Source organism: Chiloscyllium punctatum, chromosome 28, assembly GCF_047496795.1.
Source record: "Chiloscyllium punctatum isolate Juve2018m chromosome 28, sChiPun1.3, whole genome shotgun sequence".
Taxonomy (NCBI): Eukaryota; Metazoa; Chordata; class Chondrichthyes; order Orectolobiformes; family Hemiscylliidae; genus Chiloscyllium; species Chiloscyllium punctatum.
In genome coordinates this window covers 40,874,781-40,884,515 of record NC_092766.1, presented here as the reverse complement: position 1 = coordinate 40,884,515, position 9,735 = coordinate 40,874,781, and the positions used below count along the sequence as shown (strand labels likewise).

At 43.6% G+C, this 9,735-nt stretch overlaps 1 pseudogene; it reads right to left on the bottom strand.

Moving 5' to 3' along the window:
* Positions 1–2,269: 2,269 nt before the first annotated feature.
* On the bottom strand, positions 2,270–3,978 carry LOC140454090 (heat shock 70 kDa protein-like; annotated as a pseudogene).
* Between the last annotated feature and the right edge of the window lie 5,757 nt (positions 3,979–9,735).

Here is a 9,735-nt window from a genome sequence, read left to right as displayed (position 1 = left end):
TTAGAACCAAGGAGGGGAGGGACTTGTACTGTATATAATGAGAAACTTTGCAAGCCTCAGCGCGCCTTTTACTCAGAAGGCTGCCCGACTCTGCAGACTTGCTAATAAAACTTTGTTTTCCTGAATTTGTCTAGAGCGATTATTAAGAAGCGATTTTCGTTTCTAACAACTTGGGGGCTCGTTGTCCGGGATCAACACTCCGGCCGCGGGGGGAGCTGAGGAAGGACATCGGAGAAGGTGCACCCTGCTGATTTCAGCAGTCCCTGATTCCTTGCTTGTCGCCCCGCGCGGCTTGAGCGAGTGATATCCGGGAGGCTCAGGAAAACAAAGGAGGGGTGTGGCCGAGGCAGTGGGGACGGTTAACGATCGAGTAATTTCGGTGCACCGAACCCAGGTAAGAAAAACTTGCGGGGACCGTGTTTCCGGACGCCTGGGGACCTACGGGGTGCCTGTGGATTTTTCTACAGAGACGTAGGACTCAGGTATCTAGAGACCGGGGCTGGCCTGTGAGGGATTTTGCAGAGACCGTGTTTGCGGAGGAACGTGTACCTACGGGGTGCCTGTGATCTGTGTCACAGAGACGTAGGACACAGGAATCCAAAGACCGGGGGTGCCTGCAAAGGAACCTGGGCGATCACGGGACCGAAGGTCCGGGAATTGGCTACATTGTGATAGATTATCACGGGAGAAATACGAAGTCCTCGGAAATGGGAAATAAGGGATCTAAGGCGATTAAGGGATGGGCTGGGGTATGTTTTGTTATTTGTAGATAGAATAAGTATAAGTAGCAGGAAATGATCTTGGAAACATAGGTTGTAAAATCCATATAAGTGGGAGCTTATAAAAAATAATGGGTAAAGATGCTGCTGGGAGTTGTCCACAGACCCATCAACAGAAGCTTTCTTTGGGACAGAATAGTTCAGGGAGAAAATAAGGTGTGTAAAAAAAACAGGCAGTATATTTATCACTGGTGATTTTAATTTTCATGTAGATTGGGAAAATCAAGTTGCCTAAGGAAGTCAGAAGGACACTTTTCTAGAATCATATGTTCTACATCCAAATGGGAATCAAGCTATTTTGCGTCTGATAATATATACTGAGGAAGGTTTAATACATGATCACAAAGTAAAAATAAACTCTAAAGGTTACAGTGACCATAATATGATAGAAGTTAGCATTCATGTTAAGAGTAAGAAACTTGGGTTGAAAACAACTGTGCTATAAACTCGAAGAAGGTAGGCATTGTGCAGAGTTAACTGGAGTGGACTCAGAAAGAAGTTTAATAGAAAAGACAACTAATGAACAACTGCACACTTTTATGAAAATAGTTCATGACTCCCAGTTTCCTCAGTGAGGAAAAATGATTCCAGGAAGGGAATATCAAAGAATGATTAACCAAGGGAAAAAAAAACAGACAGAGTTGAAAGAAAAGTCATAAAAATGGAAAAGATTGTGAGAGAATCAATGTCTGGAAGGTATCAAAAAAAAAACTTAAATTTTGCTGCAAACAAAAAAACATTTATGACAGCAACAGACACACAATGCATGAAAATTGGTCCTATCCACTTAATGATTCAAATGGTTAAACAAGCTTTTGGAGAACACAAAGGACATCATCTGAAAATTGGTTGTGCACGGAGAGAAATTGTATTATTGATAGCCACTGCTCGGATGTTATGCATTTTCCACCAAAGATATTTAATTGTGATTACTTTCCCCAATAATTGCATACAAATTAAGTCTGCAAAGGCTGCCAATTGTTATAACACCACCTTCTTGTGGTCTGTATGAAAATAGAATCTCTGTTGTATACTATTTATTATAAGGGAACACTGTTCCAACTACATGACAGAAAGAATAGCTGGCTTGCTTAACTGTAAGTATAACCTGTCTAAACAATAACTTCTCAGGATTAGTGACAACTGACTGAATTTCTGAATCATACGGTGCATTCTTGTAGTGTGCAGAAAACTGAGAAAGAACTCCATTAGCAGCTAAAAGGGTGTAAACTACTCAATGTATAAAACATACAGGAAACAGTTTGCAGAAAAATTCACCATTGACACGTTTAATTGCTACCATTCAAACACCCAAACTTCAGAAATGTAGGCCGTCATTTACCTAACTGTGCAAATGTCCAAATCAACTGGGTTTACAGAAGCCCCGAGAAATTCTAAAGGACTGTTGCAATTTCAGGGAGGTGGGGGGATGGAATGGTGGAGAAGAGAGACCAACTGAAAATGATATTACTTTGAAGAGAGTTAAAGTTTCAATCAACCTCTTCAATTGTTGGTCCACCAGAAGGGTCCTTTCTGACTTGTTCTGAGAATGGCCCTTCGGGCATACCTCCCTGGTAAAGTTTGGCAATGATGGGCTTGCATATTTTTTTTTCAAATCTTTCAACTGCTGCTCAAAGTCCTCCTTCTCTGCTGTTTGGTTTGCCTCCAGCCAGGAGATGGCCTGGTTACACTTTTCGATGACTTTGTTCTTATCTTCCTCACTGATCTTGCCTTTCGTTTTCTCTTCCTCCACTGAACTCTTCATGTTACTCCAGGGAATTCTTGGCTGTAATTTTCTCACGCTGCATATCATCCTGACCTTTGTACCTCTCCGCTTCCTGCACTATCCTCTCGATCTCCTCCTTACTCAACCTGCCCTTGTTATTGGTGATGGTGATTTTGCTCTCTTTGCCAGTGCTCTTGTCCACAGCAGAGACATTCAAGATGCCATTTGCGTCAATATCAAAGGTGACCTCAATCTGTGGTACACCACGTGGCGCAGGAGGGATCCCACTGAGGTCAAATTTGCCCAAGAGAACTCCGGAGGAAAGGTCTCCTGGCTCAGACTCCGCCGCTCGACTTCCTCCTGCATAAGGTGGAGCCCGGAGATTGGGGACTTGTTAAGACCTGGAAGGCCGAAAAGCTCCAGCCGCGGTGGGAAGGACCGTTCCTGGTTCTGTTAACAACTGAAGCAGCTGTTCGGACGAAAGAGAAAGGGTGGGTCCACGCATCGAGGATAAAGGGACCTGTTCCGCCTGAAGAAGAAAGCACTTGGAAATGCGAGCAAGGGGACAAGCCGCTGGTGGTCAAACTGAAAAGACAGCGATAATGAACTCTACTTGGACTGTATTGGTGGGAATATTGATCAATTTATTCCTGTATGTGGGGGAGGGTGAGGGGAGATGTGACAAATGTCGAACTATAGTAAGACTTGGGATTTGAATCTACTCGGGAACACTGTGTCCCATTCCTATGTGGACGATAGGTGTTACGATGTGAGTGCACGACACGAATGTTGGGAGGATGGGAGACCCTATTATCAGGTATATAATAAAGGATACGGTGGCAAAATCCGTGGATGCCCTATAAATGACCGCTGGGTGTCTATTAGCAAAACTGGGAGGTGAGACCTATCCTCCGTGTTGCTCAGGGAGCAGGTTGACAGAGTCAAGGAGACCAAGATACAGAACACTGATCGGGGGTTGGGGAAGGAGCAAGACCGTTAGGGAACGGTCGTGCTCTCTAAAGTGCCATCCGTATACGAAGAGGTAGAAGGAAAAATTGAACTCCCTGATGTTACACAAAACCTGTTTATTGATCTTACCTCTAGGATAGCCACTGTTTTAAATGTTAGCAATTGCTGGGTTTGTGGGGGGCCGCATATGTCAGAACAATGGCCATGGACTGGTCACAGCTTAGACATATGGGAATTGCTTCAAACCACTTGGACACATGTCAACGAAAGGAAAAGCCAGGGGTGGAGACTGACAAATAGTCCTGAGGGCCAGTTATGTGTTGAAGGAAAGGGGACCGTGGAGGTAGGAATTAGTCCCTGTCAGAGTGTATTGGATGCGACCACACGAGTATGGTGGCCTGAGGATATTACTTGGTACATTGCAAACCGAGGTCATCAAAATTGCGTTCCATTACGTTCTGATTCCTCCTCTGACGAACTAGGTGCTGATTCTTCCGATGACATGATGAGAGCCTGGGGTGGTGGTTGTCAGGGGAGTCGATGCTGGGATACTCCTGTCCAGACTCTGGCACGGGGCCACGAGCCCGAATATTGGAATTGTAGTGGTCCTGGTCCTTATGAGGGCGTCCCTGTGGTAAAGGAGCTGTGGGATGACGTTGTGAGGCAGGGAGGGCCTGCTCCAGATGGCCTATTTTGGATATGCGGTAATCAGGCATACTCCACACTGCCCATGGGATGGGCTGGGGTATGCTTCCTGGGTCTAATACGACCTGCGTTCTTCCTATTACCCCGGGAGGAAGGCGATGATTTGGGAGTTAAACTCTTTGACTCCCTCCGTAGGTCGCCAAGGGATATCCAAGTCGGTGATTGGGGGGATGAGTGGCCACCGGCCCGGATTATTGCATGCTACGGGCCAGCTACATGGGCACAGGACGGATCATGGGGATACCGTACTCCTATCTATATGTTAAATCGAATTATCAGGCTCCAAGCAGTCGTAGAGGTTATTACTAACCGGACTGCCCTGGCCCTGGAGCTGCTGGCTAAGCAGCAGGATCAGATGAGGGCTGCTATATATCAAAACCGACTTGCCTTGGATTATCTGTTGGCCTCGGAGGGGGGTGTGTACGGGAAGTTTAACCTGACTAACTGCTGCCTAGAAATTGACGATAATGGTAAAGCGGTTTTGAAAATTTCCGATGAAATTCGGAAATTGGCCCATGTGCCAGTACAATCTTGGCGTCCTCTTAGTGGCATCGGATGGTGGGATGGTCTCCTGGGTGGTAGTTGGTGGCGCACGGCCCTACTGATGGTTGGGGGGGGGTTGTGATTCTTCTTCTCGTATTACCCTGCCTAACTCCCTGTATTCAGTTTTTAATTCAGAAAAATATTTCCCGACTCCAGGCAGTGGTGGTTCCACAACATGGGACGTGTGAACTTAAAGTGATGTTGCTGCGAAAGACCAAGGATTTCCCGGGCCCTTGAGGAGGGGGGGCTATCTTGGTCAGGCACATCTTAAAGAAAGAAAAGGGTGGAATTGTGAGAGGTAATTTCGGTTTAAACTTTAAGATGTGCCTAGACCACAGACTGATCTATAATAAAAGATAAAACTTTTGCTCCTTTTCTAAAACATTAGACTTTTGCTTTCTTAAAACATTTTGTATACTCAAAATTAGAATAGTTTAAAATAGTGCATGCAGTTTGTGAGCAGAGTAAAACAAGCAGGCCCTTGATTGATGAAACCATAAACACAGGCAGGGAAGGAGTCCTTGACTGATAAAGACTGCAGGACAGGGAAACGACTCGAGAGACATCTGCTACAGATTGATACAGAGACATCTGCTACAGCACAGAGAAGAATAAGTCTTTGACTGATAAGACTACAGGGAGAGAAAAATAACACCTCTAGGGTCTGGAGGCATGAAGGGGAGGGTCTGGAGACATTTGTTGCAGACTTTGTGATAAGGATGCAAGTTGGAGAATAATGATGTTTTTAAGAATGTGAACCTCATGGCTCGTTAAGAGCCAGGAAGGGGAGGGTCTGGAGACATTTGTTGCAGACTTTGTGATAAGGATACAAGTTGGAGAATAATGATGTTTTTAAGAATGTGAACCTCATGGCTCGTTAGAACCAAGGAGGGGAGGGACTTGTACTGTATATAATGAGAAACTTTGCAAGCCTCAGCGCGCCTTTTACTCAGAAGGCTGCCCGACTCTGCAGACTTGCTAATAAAACTTTGTTTTCCTGAATTTGTCTAGAGCGATTATTAAGAAGCGATTTTCGTTTCTAACAGTTAGCAGACTGAAATGCATATACTTTACATTGACTGTGAGCATAAAAATGTTTACAACTATTTTCGATTTCAGTCATTTTACTCCTGCCACAGAATACCTTTGTCTTTCCTCATCCAAGTCTCCACAACGTGTCAAACCTTCGATTTTCTCGCCATGTCACCTGTATAATTTCAAACTGAATGGCAGCAATAATAAGCTCAATCGAAACAGACTGGTTTAGAATAGATTACATACATTGTGGAAACAGACCCTTCGGCCCAACAAGTCCACACCACCCCTCCGAAGCGCAACCCACCCATACCCTGACATTTACCCCTTACCTAACTCTACGGGCAATTTAGCATGGCCAATTCACCTGACCTGCACATCTTTGTACTGTGGGAGGAAACCGGAGCACCCGGAGGAAACCCACGCAGACACGCGGAGAACGTGCAAACTCCACACAGTCAGTCGCCTGAGGTGGGAATTGAACCCGGGTCTCTGGCACCGTGCCGCCCACTGGTATTTTTCTCCCTAAACTTCTCCAAAAACTTTAAGGGGTCATGATCAGTGAAAAGGATTTGGTTCATGTATGTTATTCGCAATGTAAATGCTGAAATGTTGCAACACCAACACCAAGTTCAAGGCCTCCTTCCCCAGTGTGGAATAAATCTGTTGATGTTTCCACTGGACGCTCCAACCACAAGTTACATAACGGAGCACTTCTCATCTCTCCAATAGTCCTTCTGAATGGCATAGCTCCTCATGTCTCAGCATAAAAGAATTACATGCTCCTGTACCTCTTAATGCTTTAACCCCTTTACCTGCTACTCCTGGCCTTTGCCAGTAATCCTTACTTTTACAGGTATGCGTTTTAAGAAAATCATGCACATTCTTCTCAATCTCTCACAGAAACCAAACATTGATTTCTGAACCCAATCATCATCAGCAGCCATTTCATCTTCTAATCCTGCTGTTTTAATTCTCTAATCTTCCAGACGAATTCTCACAACTGCAGGAATTGAATTGTTGGATTTCTCCAAAATAAGAATCTCTCTAAGAGTGTTATAGGTTTCCTCTGTTTTTAATATCCTTACCCACCTTTCAAAATGACTTTGTTTGATCCTTTCAAACCCAATGTGCATTTAACCAGGGCCCCTTTTTTAGATTACTGAAATGTTCTCTGTCGGTTACTGGCACGAGCTCATATGCACTTCAGATGACTTTCTTCACCACCCCATACTGGCCAGATACCTCCTCCGATAGGGATGCAAATACCCACCAGCTTCGTTTGGATCAACTAAATCCACGTGGTCACTGGCCATTGCATTTGTTTAGCCACTTTCTCAAATGAAGTTCAAAATACCTCTCCATCCTTGTCATCAAAGTTAGATAATGCCTGGGTGTATTTAAACAGAACCGCATCAGGCCATTGGCGACTATAGGGTTGCTCAACCTCACTATTGTCCTCATCCAGCCTACCGTCTACCTTCATCTCCGCCTTCTATGTCAACTTTCCTCTCTAACTGCTAACTTTTGAAGTTGAAACTCTCTACTTTTCTTCTCTCTTTCTTCTTTATTTCCTTTTCTTAAATTTCTACTTTTCATCATAATTCAAACTATTTCAATTCCTTCTCATGTTCAAAGTACCTCATTTGAAATTGAATTCTAGCCATTTCCAAAGATTCTGGTGGCGTTTCCACCAAATTTAATTGCCGAGCGATAGCTGTAATTATCTCTCATTTTCTCACAAACGCAACCCCAACTCCAGCTTGTCTGCCAATTCCTACAGCTTTGCCTTCATTACCTTTTGTAAAACCCCCAACTGCACTTCTTTCACATCCAGAGAACTCTCAGTGACTGAAAGAATCTTTATTCCCAAAACACTCTTTAAACCAACCGAATTCAACATCAGGACCAAAAGACACTAACATTTACCATACGCGACCTTTGAACCCAATAGTCTCCCGGTGAATACTCTCTAGTGTCTGCATGAGCTTTTTCTGGATGCTCTGGTTTCCTCCCACAATCTGAAGATGTGCATGTCAGGTGAATTGTCCATGCTAAATTGTTTGTAGTTTTCAGAGATGTGTGGGTTAGGATCCTTTGTCGGGGTAAATGTGTAATAATAGGGTAGAGGAATGGGTCTGGGTAGGTTACTCCTCAGAGGGTCGGTGTGGACTTGTTGGGTCGAATGGCCTGTTGGCACACTATAGGGAATCGAATTCTAAACCCAATTTGGTGTTAACGATTTAGGACCAGCCAAGAGTCCCTAGTTTGCTATAGACCAACCAGACTGACACAATCTATTTTAAGAAGATAGCTCGGATGCCAACATTTCCTTATTTTAAAGGTAGATGTGAAGTGGGAGTTCCAGATGTGATGCTACTAGTCAAACCACTCACCATTAATTAAAATTCAATATATTTAAACACTCGAATGAAAATCCATACACAATGAAGAGGAATTTAGAATAACTTAGCTATTGGAAACCTTAACCGAATAATGGATACAGTACATTCGACTGTACTGCCTTTTCAGCCTCTCGAGCCTGTTACAGATGGGCAGGAAGTGTTTATTTAACTTTCAAGCCTGTTACGCATAAATATTAGTTTTAAATTAGTTGTGGGTTAGGAAAGACCTGATGTAAACATTAAAGTTATAACTTTGTAAAAGGCCAATTTTGAAAGTGTTAGGTGAGCCCTGTGAAAGGCTGATTGGAATACCCTATTCACAGGGAAAGGGATGGTTGGAAAATGCAAGGCCATCAAAACGTCGTATCAGAGAGTCCAGAGCTAACGTGTTCCCATTTGTGAGACGGGCAAGGCTGGTGGGTGCAAGGAGTGCTGGATGGCTAGATATATTGATGCTCTGGTCAAGGTAAGGAAGGAGGCATACGTCAGGTAAACAGAGCTGAGATCAAGTGAACCTGAGAGGAGTATAATGGCAGCAAGTGTATAGTCAACAGGGAATTCGGGCCAGAAAAATGTGGACATGAGATAGCTTTAGAAATAGGGTTAACGAGGCATTGAAGAAATCCTACAAATCCTTTAGTGGCAAAAGATTAACTAGGTAGAGAATAGGGCACCTTAAAAATCAGTAAGGCTACCTATGTGTGGAACCACAGGAGATGGGAGGGGTACGAAACAAGCATTTCTCCTCAGTATTTAGCGTGGACGAGTTTACATGAACGACAGAATGAAGAAATATATAGTGATATCTTGAAAAGTATCTGTATTACAAGGAGATGTTAGACATTTTAAAACATATAAAGGTGAACAAATCTTTGGGACCTGATCAGTTATATCCCAGAAGGTTGTGGGAAGCTAGGAAAGAGACTGCTCAGCCTTTTGCTGATATATCTGTCTCATTGATTTCCACAGGTGAGGTGCCAATAGACTGGAGGGCTGCTAACATAGTGTCATTATTTAAGAAAGTAAGGAAAAACCAGGTAACTATAGACTGGTGAGCCTGACGTCAATGGTGACTAAATTGTTGGAGGTTATTTTGAGTGAAAGGATGTATAAGCATTTGGAAAAACAAGGACTGAAGAGGGCTTTGCACGTTGGAGATCACATCTCACTGACACGGTGGAATTTTTGAGGAAGTGATTAAGATGATTGATGAAGGCAGGACATTGCATGTTTTCTTTATGGAATACAGTAAGAAAACTATAATGTTCTACATGGTAGACTGTTTAGCAAGGTTAGACTGCCTGGAATCCAGGGAGAGATCTTCATTTAGATCCAACATTTTCACGAATATTGGAGACAGGGCGTGACAGTGGACATTTGTTCATTAAACTTGGAGACCTGTGACCAGTGGTGTGCCCCAAAGATCAAGAGTGTTTCCACTGCCTTTTGTTACTTATACAAATCATTTGCAATTGTGTTTGTGAAGAATGGTCAGTAAGTTTGTATATAATAACAAATTTGGTGGTGAAGTCGACGGTGAAGAATGATCTCTCAGAATATCATGGGACATTAA